Source organism: Parasteatoda tepidariorum, chromosome 9, assembly GCF_982258835.1.
Source record: "Parasteatoda tepidariorum strain Cologne lab strain chromosome 9, Ptep-v5.0, whole genome shotgun sequence".
Classification (NCBI taxonomy): domain Eukaryota; kingdom Metazoa; phylum Arthropoda; class Arachnida; order Araneae; family Theridiidae; genus Parasteatoda; species Parasteatoda tepidariorum.
The window spans coordinates 32891699-32906857 of record NC_141763.1 but is presented as its reverse complement, the minus strand read 5'-3'; the positions used below and the strand labels follow the sequence as shown (position 1 = coordinate 32906857).

General features: G+C 26.6%; 1 protein-coding gene across 5 annotated transcripts in view; it reads left to right on the top strand.

Moving 5' to 3' along the window:
• The window catches only part of LOC122270414 (uncharacterized), a 120165-nt gene extending 105783 nt beyond the window's left edge, over window positions 1-14382 (top strand). For all 5 annotated transcript variants that reach the window (XM_043047651.2, XM_071186092.1, XM_071186093.1 and 2 more), the window contains exon 3: window positions 12748-14382. The gene's annotated coding sequence lies outside the window, so the exon portion shown is untranslated. The remainder of the gene's footprint in view (window positions 1-12747) is intronic.
• Window positions 14383-15159: the final 777 nt, after the last annotated feature.

Below are 15159 nucleotides of genomic sequence, written 5' to 3'. Positions count from 1 at the left end.
TCTTTTATAAAATATTCTTCAAATTCCAATTTCTAAAGTTTTCTGGACATGCACATTTCCGTCACTTAAACTTTGTATCTTTTTGCGCCATTCAATATGACAGATTTTCAATTGAATGCACTCCTGGTATTGGAAAAGAATAAAGCTTACAAATTTATTATACTTCATCATTTGTTTTTGCAGTTTATGCTTCCAGTTATGCTTACAGTTTATGCTCCTTTTTTTTTCTTTTTTACTTTTCTTTGTTATATGAAAAATCGATATATTATATTTAAAAACATCAATAGCATTTATTTTCATTCATTGAAACTTTATCTACAAAGGCAATTTGGGAATTGAAAATTAGATAAGTTTCATACAATCAAACTAAAGAGATCTTCAATTAAGGATTTATCATTACTGAATTGAAATTTATTTCTAAATTAAATATGATTATTGCTTTGCTTTGCAATCAAATATCATTGCTCCTTTTTATTGTGTTGTACTATTTTTTAGATCTATTTTTATATAAATTTTAAGTATGCCCCATGCATGTGCAGTACCAAAATATAAAGACAATTGTAAAAATGGTCTTAAAAGGTTTAGTTCACAAAATCTCCATGATACGATCTTTAATTTATACGATACCTCATATTTGATTTTTACAAAAATGGATAACGCGACATTTATCAAGTAGCAGCTAATAGCTGACAAGGGAAACTAGGGAAGTGTGACTCGTCAATTTTGAAATAAACTAGTGGGATGTATGCCTTATGAGGAATAATTTTAGGGGGAAACATTCGTTTCGGCCCGTAGAAGGTTCTGTGAGAGATAAAAAATAATTCAATATATAGACAAATCGGTATTTTATTACTTTAATGCAGACTATTAGTTATTGTATTTGTCTCATACTCCAATTAATTTTGTGGTACTTTCACGTACTATATAATGCATATTTATTGTCAAAATTGATTTCGAAAATTTTATATATCTGCAGTTTTTCAGAAAAATCTGTTAGGTTAATTTTAAAAAAAAAATTGACATCAAATGTTTTATTTTTTTTTTCCAAAAAACTTTCTAAATTAATTGGAGTATGTAATTGCAAATCAATTAATTAATCAACAATTAATTAATAATTTATTAATGATTAATTAATTTTTTGAATAATTTATCAACTAGCAAATTAATTAATTATCCAATTAATTACAAATTAATTGGATTATGAGACAATTACAATAACTAATAGTCTGCATTGGAGTAATAAAATACCGATTTGTCTATATATGTATTGAATTATTTTTTATCTCTCACAGAACCTTCTATGGGCCGAAACGAATGTTTCCCCCTAAAATTATTCCTCATAAGGCATACATCCCATTAGTTTATTTCAAAATTGGCGAGTCACACTTCCCTAGTTTCCCTTGTGAGTAAGTTCTGTTTATCTCTTATTTTTTAATATTCGTGTTTGCAGACTTCATAATAAGCTTCTTAATTACATAATAAAAAAAGTCGTATTTTAAGAATTGTAATGTTTCGGATACTATTTAGTGTTTGTTATCGGGTATCATAATATAAAATTAGCAAAACATTCATACTTTTCTAAAACTTTCGGTCTTAAATTTAAACAAATTTAAACATCATTTGTTTTGTTCAAATATTCATGAATTCGGACCAAACATAAAATTATCTCCGAAAATAAGTTTCAGATGTCATTAAAGAGCTAAGACTTTTATTATTTAAAAAAACTAGTAAAATTTCAGTTTCATTTTATTTTTCAAAAATGAAAAAATAATAACAACGCTGATTGGCACTTGAAGATTAGTTTTTCTTAATGATATTGATAATATATTATTATCTGATTTAGATTTCGTAAATATTTTACTTGAAGACAGAAAAATTCCTGTGTATTCAATGATAATAATAAAAAATGGGAATTTAAGTCATTGTTAGTCACTTAAATTGTTTTGAGTCATAATTTTATATTAGTTTTCATAAAATTGTTGTTCATGATTCGTACTTACACAGATAAATTGCTTTAGTGTAATGATAGTGTAAATGATTTTTTATGACATTAAAATTAATTATTAGATTTCATAATTTAGTTTTAAGGAGTCATCTTAACCAAATGTAGGCAAACGTATTGAAAAATATATTAGTGTTTATGCCAAATTTTTTAAATAATTCCAAACACACTGAAAAAATTATTTCTTTATCTGCATTATTTATACAGTTTTGAGAGCTTTTTTGGAGGAAAAAAAAAGACAGTAGTTTTTCCAGCAAGAACAAAAGTTTTTTATATGCATGTTGTTTGATGTTTACATATTATTTGAATCCCTAGGAATTTTTTCTGTTGAAGATATAACTTTAAGGTAATATTTTTTCACAATCAGCCTAAAATAAAATTGTGCATTGAATAAGCGTTTTCAAAATTACTAGATTTTTTACAGGGTGATATTATAGTTATGCATTAGTTATGCATTTGAATTTTTTTCTTTTTAATTTTACTTAAAAGGGAACCGTAGAAACTGTTCTAATTGACATATAGGCAAATGAATGCGCAGATTTACTGAAGGAGCCATAATGCTGAAAAATAAAGAGTTTTTCTGCGAAAAATAATGCAAAAACTTACAGATTTATAGACTTAAAAAATTTTATACACTTTTAAATTTTTTAAAAATTTTAGCCATATTATTATTTTTTGAAAAGTAAAAATAATTGATTTTCATTAAAGTGTGCCAACCATGAAGCTTAAAAGATGTTTATTTCAATTTTATTTTTGAAAAAATAATTGTTCTGAGAATACTTTGTTTCCTTAATCATTGAAGAGTAAAATTAAAAAAAAATTTTAAAAAAATTGGATGAGTTCTGGAATTTTGGTTGTAAGAATTTTTTTATAAAATCATTTTCTATAACGAAATGCAAATAATATTGTTTCATAACAATATCAAATAGTCATATATGTTTATCGTAATGAGTTATATTGAGTTATTCTAATAAAAAACTGAAATTTCACTACTTGAAAATATTTAAGAACCAGTTAATAAGCTATAACAAAAATATTTTACATTCTTCATAAAAAGATTTAAACTATTTATTATAGTTTTCTCTTTATACAAATCTGCCATCCGAGCATTGCCAAAGATGACGTCACAAAGTTACTGAGAGGCCTCGGCTCTCTGTGGCTACGGTTGAACTGACCAAATTCTGAGTTTACGACTACCAATGTTCAACTCTAAAGTCTTGTAATTTTGAACCCAACCCAGGAGACAAGAAAAATCCTGGATCAAGTATTGGGAAAACTAACTTCCGTGGAAGAATTTCTGATGGAAATAACCCGCATTTGAGTTACATGAAGAGGAAAACTACGAAATCTTTCCCCGATTAACCTAAAAGCAAGGAGACTCTAACCCATTATCCGCCTACCACTGTTGATATTTTACGTCATTGTGGTCGGTGCGAGCCAGGTGCAGAATTCATATCAACCAGTCACTGCTGGGATTGAACCTGTAGCTCCTCATTGAGAGGCGATCTCTATTCCCTGAGCCACTATGGCCTTAGTACAAAATGATTGAAACCATCAAAACCTGTTTGATTGTTGAAGAAAACAGAGAATATTTAAAGGGTAATTATTAGAAATTTCTCCAAGTTTCATCAAGCAATCAAAGTGGTTTTGATATTTTTCATCCAGGCCTGTCTCGCTAGTGTTTTACCAGATTTCGATATCGCTTCCGTTTCTTTCTTATTTAGATATTAAATTATGATCTCTGATGTGTTTTTTCAGTTCAGTTTCAACGTGCAATCTCTAATATTAACAACTATTACGAATACATTTGTTTATGACGTATAGCTTTATAGTAGCTTTCGTTGGCATATAGGAAAATGAAACAGTGATAGCAGCATCTCCCAACAATTTTTTTAAATCAAAATACATTCAAATTATGTCGTTTATACCAGAGTTGACCGCCGATTACAGCAATCGATTACAACTGTAACTGATTACTGATAATTACAGCTATGTAATCAATTACTTGTAATCACGATTACAAGTAATCGAAATTTTTGATTACATCAGAGTAGAGCGAAAATGTAATTGATTACATTTTTCAATTACAGTAATCAATTACTTGTAATCATGATTACAAATCTTTTTATTACAACTGTAATCGTGATTACAATACTCGATTACAGTAATCAATTACTTGTAATCATGATTACAACTTTCAAGAATTTTTGATTACAACTGTAATCGTGATTACATAACCAATTACTGTAATCAAATACTTGTAATCGTGATTACAAGTAATCATAATATATGATTACATGTAATCTAAATACTCGATTACAAGACTATTGTATTCTAATAAATGATTATATTTTACAGTAGATAGTATAATGTATCTTACAATGATACATTTCGTACGTATTTACATGTATTACATTTTATACTTATTTGTATACGTACAAATGAATGTAACTAAAATATATGTACATATGATTTTATCTAGCGCATATGTACAGACATTTCAGTTACACACACATGTACATACACTTATATTGTAGGTATAAAATATATGTACGTATGAATATAGCTAATGATTACGTATGTATGTGCAAACAATGTAGACATGTACATTTATACACAATGAACATATGCATTTTATGCAAATATTTGTGTACGTAAAATGTATATTTATGTTTATGCACGCATGTATATACAGGTACTTGTTGTTTGTACAAACATACATACATTGTGTGTACAATGTATTTCCCATGCATGCATGTACAATTTATTTGTGAACAGTATAATGTATGTATACATGTACAATATAGATATATATGCAGTATGTACAATATATGTATGTATACATGTACAATATAGATATATATGCAGTATGTACAATATATGTATGTATACATGTACATGATATGCATGTCCAATGTATGGGTGTACATATACATGTACATATATGATTATGGGTACATGTACATATATGATTATGGATGTACATATACATGTACATATATGATATAAGGATGTACATATACGATTACAAGTAATTGATTACTGTAATTGTTTGTTGTAATCACGATTACAGCTGTAATCAAAATTATGCTACCTTGTAATCATGATTACAAGTAATTGATTACTGTAATCAAAAAATGCAATCGAATGCATTTTTGGCCAACTCTGGTTTATACATTGAGTTTCACTTTCATATATTCAAAACATTTACGAAAATGTGCATTTTAAATTGAATTTTAGTCTGTATTCAATGATTGCATACTAGTGGAGACGTTGATAGTTAACAGTTGATGATCGGAGCGTTTGCTTTGAATTAAATTTACATTGCGTATTGACTGCATATTGATATTTTTATATTAATAAATAAACTCTGCACGTGTATTAAAATAATAACATATTTATTTTAATTTTTCTTAAAAGAAGTTAAATAGTATACTGTAAAAGATTACGACTTTTTTATCTAGTAACGCTCTTCTAAAATTTCTTAGATCACTTTTTAAGTAAGTCCAAACGTTACTGATAATTTTATGTGAAATAGTAAGTCTATAAAGTGATTAAACACTTATTTTCTATAATATTTATTTTCGTAAAATTAACAAATCAATATTTTTTAATAATTATAAAGTATGATACACTGGGAAAAGATAATCTTGAAAACTACCAAAATATGATTAAATTTACCGTGTTTCGGGCTCTATGGAAGCACCAAAAAGCTCGGTGACGTTTACCGAATCGCTTCATTAATGATTTTGGTTAAATTAACCATAAAATATAATGCTATAATACGTGATAAAGTTTCGTAAATGTGGCAAAATTTGGTAATTTTATCCTGATACCTTAGACCATGACGTAAAAGCTATTTATTCGGTTGAATTAATTTTTTAGTTTTGTATTTTTTACAAAATGTGTCATAAAATAAACTATAATTTTGAAAAGCAGAATTTCCAGTGAAACATTGTCTTTGAAAGGAAATATTACCGAATGAATGGTTTAAATACTGTATATTTTGGTTTTATTATACAGTATTATGTTTTTTTACCAGAAATGTCATTAACATACAATACTAAACTTAAACACATTTTTTTTTAGATAAAACATGAGCCATAGTTAGTATGAAATATAGTTCAAATCTATTCGATTCAAATAAAATCAATGGTCTATCATATGATAATCCGATTTGATGTGAAGTAGTACCAGAGTTGGCCAAAAATGTAATCGATTACATTTTTTGATTACAGTAATCAATTACTTGTAATCATGATTACAATTTTCAAAAATTTTGATTACACTGTAATCATGATTACAATATTGATTACAGTAATCAATTACTTGTAATCGTGATTACAAAGTATGATTACAGCTGTAATCATGATTACATAGTCGATTACAGTAATCAATTACTTGTAATCATGATTACAATTTTCAAAAAATTTTGATTACAGCTGTAATCATGATTACAATTTTGATTACAGTAATCAATTACTTGTAATCATGATTACAAGTAATTGCGATTACAAGTAATCACAACAAAAACGATTACAAGTAATTATGATTACAAGTAATCAAAATATATGATTACATGTAATTTGATTACATGTAATTTGATTACATGTAATTATGATTACATGTAATCTAATTACACGATTACAAGACTATTGTATTCTTATAAATGATTATATTTTACAGTAGATAGTAGAATGTATTTTATAATGATACATTTTGCACGTATTAACATGTACTGCATTTTGTACGTATTTGTATACGTACAAATGAATGTAACTGAAATGTATGTACATATGATTTTATCTAGTGCATATGTTCAGACATTTTAGTATCACACACATGTACATACACTTATATTGTAGGTAAAAAATATATGTACGTATGTATATAGATAATAATTACGTATGTATGTGCAAACAATGTAGGCATGTACATTTATACACAATGAATATATGCATTTTATGCAAATATTTGTGTATGTAAAATGTATATCTATGTTCATGTACGCATGTATATACAAGTACTTGTGTTTGTACGAACATGCATACATTGTCTGTACAATGTATGTCCCATGCATGTATGTGCAATTTATTTATGAACAGTACAATATATGTATGCATGTACAATATAGGTATATCTGTAGGATGTACAATATATGTATGTATACATGTACATGATATGCATGTCCAGTGTATTTATGTACATGTACATAATATGTTCATGCTCAATGTAAGTATCCAAATATGCATAATACATTTGTGAACTATTGTACGTACATTGGGCGTATTTATATTTCACAAATATTCATACATGTATTCGACATGCATAACGTACATACATACACACATTTGAGATGCATATATTGTACAGATGTATATACTTATAGCGTACAGATGTATATACATATAGCGTACAGATGTATATTCATATAATTTACATATGATGAAATAAACATATAATGTTCATATAATGTACATATGTGTGTACATATACAGTACGTATGTGCATAAATATATTGGGCATAATTCTTTCGTACAAATTTTACATGTGTACATGCATGCTATCCCTATCTATGCATATGGTGCAATGTATATATGTGCAATGAATGTATCCACACATGTACAATACACGTATGTTCCATGTATGCATATCCATATGTACTATATATGCACGTACAATACATGAATGTATGTACATACATTGTACATGCGTACATACATTACACGTATACATATGTACATTACATTTATGTCTAAATATGTGTACAATGCAATAAATAAAATGCATGTAAGTTAACTTTTAATGACTCAAGCAATTTAAATGACAAAATCAAACGATATTTCAATTTAGTTTTCAGCTTTAATTGTTCTATATCATTTTGAAATTCTCTGAATAAAAAATTATTTTCAGGTATTTTCATGAAATGTTTGACAATACAGATTTATTTTTTTCATAACATAATGGATGATTCATAGAAATGTTTTAAATGGTAAGAAAAACGGTAAATTTTATGTGTGGAATTAATATTTAGAAATTCCAAATAAAATTATCGTTTGCTTTCTAAAAAATATGAGGTCGAGTTTCATATACCTTAGAATAATTTTAAAACAAATTTTAATAACTTTACTCATATAAATTTTTTTAATGTATGCACAATGTATGTGTATATTGTAATTACATATATTTAAATGTACGCACGTATTTGTGCATTACTTGTAATTATGTACATGTATACGTTGTATGCACATGCATACATTGTGCATATAACTATTTTTTTGTACATCCATGCATTACATGCGCATAAGTATTAACAAAGTATGTAGTTATACAAGTACATACGTAAGTTGTACATAAGTACATACTTTGCGTGCACATATATCGATGTACATATAAATATGCATGTATACATGTACGCATTTTATTTACGCAACTATGTGCATATATTGTACCTTTAAATAAAATTTTTACATATTGTACGCAAATACGTACAATTTTATACACAAACGTACGTTGTATATACGTGCTATCATCGTAAATTTATACAATATATGCACTTAAGTACATAAAAGCATGCAAACGCATAAACATTATTTTCATATACGTTCATACATACATAGTCTATGTATACAAAGATACAAAACATTGCCTTTTTGTACAAACTAACATATATGCGTACATGTATCATAAATGCATAATTATATGTACTAAGCATATGCGCATTGCATTAAGTATATTACAATATAATTATGAATATTGTACGTACAAACAACGTTTGTGCATACATTGTATGTATAGGAATCGCAAATTGTACGTTCATGCGTGCGTACATTCTATGTACATAAAAATATGTAAGCACATGAATACTTACATAAAAAATTTGACTATAGTATACAATCGTAATAACTTGTAATCGTATAGTCTGATTACAAGTAATCACAATTACATGTAATCAAATTACATGTAATCATGATTACATGTAATCATATATTTTGATTACTTGTAATCATAATTACTTGTAATCGTTTTTGTTGTGATTACTTGTAATCGCAATTACTTGTAATCATGATTACAAGTAATTGATTACTGTAATCAAAATTGTAATCATGATTACAGCTGTAATCAAAATTTTTTGAAAGTTGTAATCACGATTACAAGTAATTGATTACTTGTAATCGTGATTACAAGTAATTGATTACATAGCTGTAATTATCTGTAATCAATTACAGTTGTAATCGATTACTGTAATCAACGGCCAACTCTGAGTAGTACTTATATAGAAAATTTCGCTATAGTGAACCTTCAAGAAACCGAAATTTCGGTTCACTATAACCGGGGGTTCACTATATCCGTACTGCAAACAATTTTAACAAATTTTTCTGAACTGCTCCCTTTTATTACACATTATATACACAAATGACCAATAAAAAGAAATAGAAAAATTATTAAAAAACAATGTGTAGTAACGAAAAATGTGTAAACTTTTATTTTTTATTACTCTTCGTCTTGCTTACAAAAACTTTAGGGGTGTCCTTTATATAGGGATGGGAAACTGAGAGAACTGAAAAATGCTTATGGCTACATTCCACCACTCATTAGATAGTTTCAAAAATTGGAATATGTATTTTATGTAGAAATTTCAAAATTACCAAAATGTAAAGAAAAAAATCAGTCGAAGACAGAAAAAAGTTCATAATATCCAATTTCTCTCTTCTTTTGGTTTACTATATCCACACAAAAAATATTATATGTGTATAGCAAGACACGGGAGCAAACACTATATCCTGGAGTTCACTGTAAATCATGTTCACTAAAGCGGGGTTTGACTGCATAAAGTTATATTCCTTTATATGAGCAGCAAAGATCTACTGACCAATTTACTCTTGTCATTTTTTATTGAATTATCTTTTTGACGTTCTCCCTCCTAATTTTCATCCTGACTCCTCTCGTTATTAAATTCCTCTTTTGCCTTGTTATCAAAGAAACTGACACTCAACGAGATTCATCTTGTTTTAGTAAATTCCTCTGGAGTTTTCAATAAGTTTCTATTTTTAAAAACGTAATACGATAAAATCGCAAAACTGCGATGATTTCGAAAAAAACTGCGATGATAGATTAACAGCGCTAAACTAGGATGAACCATAAAAACTGCAATTTTAAAAAAAAAAAAAATACTACGATTTACGCGAAAATTGCTTAAAATTTCAGATTTTTTATCTATAACTTACACTTTAAATGGCAATTAGAACTTTTCTCAAGCTTTAAATTCGATTTGTAATCATTTTTGAAAGAAAAAAAAGTAGTACAGTATTACAAAGCCTTTTTTTAGATGTGTTACAAATTAGCTTAAAAAATTGATAGTTTGTATAGAGTTTTAATTCTTTTCCCCTTATTGTACTAATTTGTAAGAATCAGGATTTAACATAATTACAATTCTAGAAATACGAGTAGCAATAAAGTTTATACTTGTAACCTGAACATTTATTTACTGGTAGCACTAAAAAATTTTTTGGTAATCTAATATCATGGTGATACAAATTATATTTATTTTCCTGCTACAAATTAACTAGGTATTACTAATTAGCACTAGGTATACCTTTCTTTGGTTTGTTACTTGTTGTCCTTTTTTGTAGCTCCACACAATTAGATTCATTAAAAAAAAACATTTAGAAGTTCAACTCACCAAAAAATTTTTAACTATACGTATAATGTCATTTTACCCGTGAGAGTCAAAATTTACCACAAAGTTTACAGTTTTTACGATGAATAAGTACTTATAACAAGTTTTTCTTTATTGATTCGCATTGACCTAACAATGTTTAAGCTTATAGAAACACAATTTTAAAGCATAGGTATAAACGAAAAGTTAAAACAAAACAAAAAGTATGTAAAAAGTAAGGTTTAATGAAACTTTAAAAATGCTAATTTGATAACGCTGCCTCTATACGTCACGAAATAATCTATGTTACTCTTACTTGTGCTAATCTAGCACAGAAATACAAAATTAAATAATTAATAAAAGCGTGTTATAAACTCTTCCGTGGAAACTCATTTTTGGTAAAATAGAGCTGCAAGCTAGGAAATCATTGGTGCTAAATATTTACTACATCCCGAGGCAAGCTACTTCTTTAAGTTTTCTAATGAGTACATCAGTCGTTAGAAGGAGTTATCAAGTAAACAGAGACAACCACCGTCCTTCGAATGTATTTTCAACAAATTTGGTGGGAATTTTGGATTCGTAAATGGAACATATATGTGCATTAGTTCTGTCCTATATATTTTGTATAGATAGACAGATTTGAGAGAACGAGTTTCAATTCTGCAGGTAGCTATTCAAACACGATGTATTGAAGATAATGCAAATAAAGTATTAACCATTCAAACAGCATGCGTCTCTTAATTGGTACTGAAAAACGGCGAGAATCCTCCAATTTTCGATTCACAGACTAATTTAGTCACGACAACAATTCAGAATGTCACTTATTGATTAATGAAGTCTTCCCTTTAATAATCTTCGCAGGTTATTACAAACACTACATCATTTATGCAGTTTAGTATATCAGCTTATCATCAAACAGACATAACAGGTGAGGAATTTCCGGCAGTATTCAACCAGATAAGTCAATTTCCCACAAAGGTCATTATTGCCCATTAGAATGTAAAGTGATGCCACTCTTTGGAGTCTTAAATATAAAATAATAAATGCAGTGGGATCATTTCCTGTAATATCATTATCCATATATATATATATATATATATATATATATATATATATATATATATATATATATATATATATATATATATATATATATATATATATAAAAGTTCAAAATAAAGATAAACAAGGAAAAATTACAGACATATGAAAAAAAAGGGAGGGGGAAATAATAATAATAAAATTAAAAGATATAAACTTTTCATTGGCCCACACGATTATATCCACAAAAAAGAGTGTTTTCTAATATTGTATCAATATAACCAAAGCAAAATATATCAATACAATAGTGTGAGGAGCACTCAAAAAATTTTTACAAAAATTACAACAAATAAAATAGAACACAATAAGTAAAAATAACACGTAAAAACAGAAAATAAAATATAAAGAAAAACACAATAGAATTTTTCCAGAATGATTTAAAATAGCTTCGTAACAAGATTGTCAGATTGCAAAATCAGAAAACAAAAGCGCAGGATATGAAACTTATTGTTTTTCTTCGTGTTTTTTTTGTATTTATTTATTCTGTATATATATATATATATATATATATATATATATATATATATATATATATATATATATATATATATATATATATATATATATATATATATATGTACGTTTTTGATTTTATACATGAATAAAAAAATTCTTTTCCTCTTTTTTGTCTTGTGGAGAATAATTTGAATGATGTGGTTTTTAAAAAAGTTTTTTTTTGCTTAAGTGTCTAATTAGCTATTATACTTTTATATAACTAATTTACCAATTAAGACAATGATAAATTAATTTTATTTCATCATATAAAAAATTAAAATTATTATATTAGTTACTTTCGAAGCTAAATCATTTAAACTAAATCTAAAAAATAATCGTTATATTCAGCAATCCAAACCACCGAGAAATGCTATAAGCATATTGACAAAATGCATTAAGATTTATTTATTTGCTATGTATTCATTTCGATGTAATATACATAAACTCGATATAAATCTCTAATCTTCTACATTTTTTCCATTTCTTCTAGGAATTTCTTCACCGAAGGAAGAAAAAGTCCTGTCCACGTTTCCTGGTTGAGCATTTGTAGAATATGATCATCTTATAAAGGGAGAAAAGTTCGTGACGTTCCGGAAATAAAGAAATAAAAAAAAATAAAAAATACGGAGAACTCCGTCTCTGCAATCCATTAGTTTTATAAATCAAAAGCCCCTATTCTTCATTCCCTTTGCAGCATTTCTCCTCCCTTGTCCCCCATGGAAGAGTAGTTTTTTAAGAATGAATTTCCCACCCAAAACCCTGATTCTTCATACATGTACAGAACTTTGTTCAATTTTTCCTTAAGAAAAATATGCATTTTTAATATACATAATGTACATAAAGTAAACAAAAAGGTTTAGGACGAAAAAAAACTGATGCCTTAATATTGTGTGTCATTTTTTCTGTTTGTCAAATGTTTAGAAAATGCTCTAAGCAATGAAATGAAGGGTATTAAAATTGTATTTGAATCTAAATATAAGTAAATATTTATTCATTGAACTAAAGTATTGAGCAAAAACTGAAAACTATATTGTATTGCGTTTCAATTAAAATGACAAAAAAAACTGTGCGTACATTTTTTTTAACAAATAAAAATGAGCTGAACTGAGAACAAAATTAAGTACATTGCAAAAGATGCGAAAAAAATGTTCTTAAAATAAAACGAGTATACTATATTTTTAAAAAATCTAAATTTTTTATGGTTATTCAAAGTTTATTCACAACAGAATCAGAATTATTACACTCGACACTTCCGTATTATCCAGTCAAATTTTTCTTTTAAATAATTGTTTTTTCAATAATGCATTACTTATAAAATGTTTGTGTGTTCTAAATTTTGTTTAAAATTACAAGTCTAATCCTAAACTATCATTAAGAGAAATAGGGAATTTAATATACTTCAAAACGAAATTCGAGTAAGCATGTAAACGAAACTTCTTAAAAAGAAAATATATTATAATTATTTGGGAGCGTTAAATCTTTTCAAAAAACTTTAATTTAAAAAAGATTTTTTTTATTTTTAAAATTAGAATACTGATGTGCAAAATTTTATAAGGTAAGAATAATGAAGTATCAATTTAAATTTTAGATTACTAATTGTAAAAATTAAAAACTAAGTACAGTTTAACAAAAGCAAAAGTGACTATTTTCCATTTAAAAACCTAGTATCCATCTTAATTATAAACTTCTTTGCAGCATTAAAACATCATGACTCCTTGGTCATAAATAAAATGTCACACCATTAAATTTTTTATACGTTTTTAACTGAAAAGAATCAACCATAACGAACGTCTAGATCATAACAACTGAAGCACACTGTCGCTACAATTCCAACTGATAAAAATATTTTAATAAGTAGAAATATTTTACCCTGGAATGCTCATTCCATCTAATTATTTTCACACAACTTTGAGTTTAGTTTCACATAGCTATTGCTTTATTATTTTTTATAATTGAATTTTATATATAATTCTGATTTTTCAGCAATAGTGAGATATCAACTTAAACTTCCTCACACAGAGAATGAAGGCTCTTCTAGCAGAAAAAGTAATTAGTTATTTAGAAAAGTAAAAGTACTGGTTATTTCATAGAAATTTTTATTAATAAATTAAAAGAAAAAAAGAAACTTTTAGTGGCAAATAAGTTTATCGGATGAACTTCTCTCATCTGTAAATTCATCTTGAATTTATTTATACTTTTAGTTTAAAATAAACATATGAAATAATATTTAACAGTTTATGGTGTTTATTAATATAAACTTAAAATATAACTATAATTTTAATATAGAACAAAACCTTCATATAAATATTCAAACCCTAAAACAAGATTAAATTTATAATAATGAACTTAAAATTATTTTCTAAAATAAAAAAGTAGAAAAAGATTACAGTTATTATAATAATTATTTATCGATTTTACTTCAAAGGTGAGAGAAAGTTGTTCATATTATTTAGACAATTATTTTTAAAAAAAAGTTAACATTTCATTGATTCCATCTATGGAGTAGCAAAGCGATATTTACAAGAAATCTACCGAGATATGTTAAAAACTCTGTGGAAAAAAGAAGAGTCCTATAATTATAAAAAAAAACTTGGTTAAAAGATACTTTAAAAAACACTATGTAAAAGCATCTTACAAACAAAATTCAAACATTATCAATATAGACATAAATGAATTAATATGAAATACGAATAAAAGAGTTCACCCGATTTTCATTGCTTAGGGCTTTTCATGTACTATATATATTCTTGTATTTTGCATGTTCCCATTTGTTTTTTCTTTCTGCGTTGGAGCAAAAGTTTAAAAAAAATAATAATGTTATTATCAAAAATTTCTATCAATTTCCAAATTCACTTGAAACTAAACTTTTATATTCGGATACTTTTTATCAGTCACCGATGAT